Below are 3,712 nucleotides of genomic sequence, written 5' to 3'. Positions count from 1 at the left end.
GAAAAGAGTTCAGAAGGTTCCTACTCTTTTTCTCCACTGATGGGTCCCCAGAAAGGCTTGCCACCTCTTCACACTCACCTCCAATCCCTCTGCCACCAGAGCCACCTGGAACAACACCCAAGCAGTGTGGATTTCTGTTGCTAAGCCAATGGGCACTGCTGGAGGCATCCTAACGAATGTGCTCTCCTCTGTCTGGGAATCTTTTTTGGCTTGTGTCTCCACACCTTCCTCATACTCCTTGAATATAGCTCAGGCATATTCTTTGCTTCTTCATCATTTCCCCAAGTGCCACTTCTTTTTTTTTAATTCCTCCCAGACTCTCTGCTAGATTTCACAACTAGACTCTTCATCTATTTCCAGAGCTAGAACTCTTTATTATTATAGTTATCATCACCATCATCACCATCACCATCATCATCATCATCTAAAATTACTCTCACATCTTGAGTTAATTCAGCTCTCTTCTTGAGTTCCAGTTACTTACAGGACACCTCTACTTTGATGACTCAATGTTACTTCAAACTCAACTTAATAAAAGTCTGCCCAATATCTAAACAGATTCCTCTTACATCCCCTAATGAAGTAGCCACATCAGTAGAGAACCTGGGTATTGTTCTGAGAGTCACCAACTCTTTCAGGTTCTACTTCTGATCAAATTCTATTCCCACCTAACTCTGTTGTCACTGACATCAGCCCTTGTAAGTTTCACAACAGTTTTCCCCACCTTGTTCCAACCCTACTTCAATATGACTTATGTCAATGGCCTTCATCCTTCCTAGCACTGAAGACTAGCATAAGACTATTTTTGTTGGTACTTCATAACTCTAATTTTGCTACTGTTATGAATCATAATATAAATCTCTGTGTTTTCTCATAGTCTTAGGTGATCCCTATGAAGGGGTCATTCAACCCCTCAAGGGGTTGTAACCCATGGGTTGAGAACCACTGATCTATATACTATGTTGATCTAGCATGCACCTCTGTTCTCAATCTCCAAGGCTTCCTGAAGGAAGAAGTGAGACAGTTCCTGTAGTCATGACTCCTTTTGATATGACTCCAGCCTTCCTAGTTTTATCTTTGCTGATCCTTCATCTGTAATCATTTTTAAAAGTTCCTGACCCTGCCATTCCTGAGTCTGTCAGGTTGCCTGAGGCACTTGAGCCTCCCTCTCTGCCTCTGGGATGACACCCACAGATCCTTCTGGTCTCAGCTTAGATATCACTTCACCTGAAATACCCTCTTGGCACTCCTCAATTCTATTCCAGAAAGCTGTTTATAGACTCTACATCTGTACTCTTTTACTACCTATGCTTGCATTTAGCAGAGCACTCTCCTCTAACAAGCCATTTATTTCTGTTTGCCCCCTCTACAGAGACTAGTTCATACTCATAATACATGTGCAGTGCACGAAACAAGGCCCAACCCAATCGTTTTCTGAAATAGGTGAACAGGTGTGTAAACTTATATACCCTGCACAACCTGATGATTTCACAGCCATTCCATCCCTGGGTCTTTTATCACATCAGAGTTCAGCAGGTTAAGATGTTTTGTAACTTCTAGATCCCAAAAGCTGTGGGAACTGCTTGAGTTTGTATCACCCAGTGACTCATGTTTACCCTAAGTTTCACTTTGAATTTCAGGTTCAAAGAAAAAAAAAGTGTTTCCTGGATACCTTAGATCTCAATGAAGATTCAATTACACACATTTGGGTCATTCTCCATTTTTTCTAAGGCTTTTCTCAATCCGGCTACCTTTCCCAAGCCCGACATCCACAGTGTAGTCTCATGGGCTGTAGTTCGTTCTGTAGATAGCAAAACCACCTCCCAGCTCCCTGACAACGGCTCACTCTCTGTCCCTGCTGATGATTCTTTTGAATCTATCTGTAAATATTGCGTGGCTCTGCTTTCCAAAGCTCATTTTAAACTGTTTCAGAAAGACATAGGAGGTTTCCTCCTTTTTTTAAAAGCGGTTTCATCGATCGTGCATTTTCTAGCGAACAATCTTGGTATAATGGCAGCTTCTCATGTATTCAAGAGGTGTCAACAGAGTGTCAAAATACCACAGGCACTGTTACAAGGACTGGAGTCAAAAATAAAGGAAATTCAGACCTTGTCTTTGGTGAATAAACTGCAACAAAGAGGTTTAGCAAACACATCACATTAACTTGAGGTGAACACAGCCTCTCCAGACGGTTCCACACATGTCTCCACTATTTTACTCCAGGGCAGTTATTTCCTTTGTGTGGAACATACTCCCCAGTGCTGAGCCTGTACATAATAACTAAAGAGGAAGGTTGCAGTAAAGAACTTTATTATTTTTATTTATTATAGAAAAGACAAAAAAGATCACCTCATCCAACACTTACATTGCATTCTTTATGTTTTGTTTTATGTCTGGGTCATAAAGGAGAACTGATTTTTAAGATCAGACAGCACTAGATTTCTATGATGCAGGAAGTCAAAGAAAGGGTGATATTCTAGAAACAGCCCCATGTTGGAAACTGGTTCCAGGTCAATTTGAGAACTGGGAGAATTGAATAAAAATGATAACTGAGCCATCATGTTTCCTGGCTTCTTCTTTTACAATAGAGAGAGATGTCTAGTGACCCAACTGTGCAGGAAGTCAAGTCAGGCTGGAAAGTGAAGCTGGTGGAGAAATTATAGAGGGACACTCATCGTCTGAAGAAGACAATGAAAGCAATATTCTGAATACTTCATGTAAAAGCAGAAATGATGGATAAAGAACATGAAGAAAACAGATTAGGCAAACTTGAACATAACCACTCCATTCTTTCTTTATATGTCCTGACCAGGGCATCAACTACCCATCAAGTATTTCAACCTATAGGTCTAACAAATGAATCTTCCAGTCCCGGCCACTATTACCACATGGCATTGGTCAACTTGACTCCACTTCAAAGGATCGATCCCTAAGGTGACCTATGTCAAGTAGGGAATCTACCCATTATATTCAGTTCTTTATTCAGCATCTCTCAGTTCAAGCCTGTCACCACATCGTGAGAAGGACAGTCAGACAGTGAGCTGGAAAGGAGGAGGGATGAAAACCTCCATTCTTGCATTTCAGAACAGAATCCATTTTCTAGCATTTTATGCTCCCCCTTTTAACTTACTTTCTCTCTAAAAACCATTTTTATCAAGAAGTTCTGCTCTATACCTAACCCAGGTCTGTCTTCGAATTCAGAAAACACTAAGTAGATCCTAAAATCAAACCCAAAAGGTTAATGTGTGGGCATCATGGCAAGTCAACAAAAAAAGCAAATAGTAAACAAACCACTGCCAAGAACTGAATTTTAGGACTCACATGAATCTCTGTTTACTCAAATGTTTATATGTAGGCTACCGTATAATAAAGAATCCAAACTATGATTAAGAGATTATTAAAAAAAATATGGGACATATTTGAAAAAATAATCAAATATATTTTGTAAAAATTAGCACTCTAATCATTCAAAGTAAATTGATCATTGAATTTAAACATGTTGGAGACTGATCTAAAGCAATTATCTTTAATGTGATAAAACAGAAAAATATTTCTAAATTACAAAATAGATGTTTGGGTAGGGGGGCATGATTGACAAGGATGGAAAAGCGACAGTGACTGAAATTTCCCAGAACTGATGAAAAGGCGAGGTTTCAAATTCAGACAACCCAATCTGATATGTAGACATAGAGGAAAACTAATTGACCTGGAT

This window comes from Apodemus sylvaticus, chromosome 6, assembly GCF_947179515.1.
Source record: "Apodemus sylvaticus chromosome 6, mApoSyl1.1, whole genome shotgun sequence".
NCBI classification, from domain to species: Eukaryota; Metazoa; Chordata; class Mammalia; order Rodentia; family Muridae; genus Apodemus; species Apodemus sylvaticus.
The sequence above is the reverse complement of the archived record's forward strand: the minus strand, read 5'-3'. Positions refer to the sequence as shown.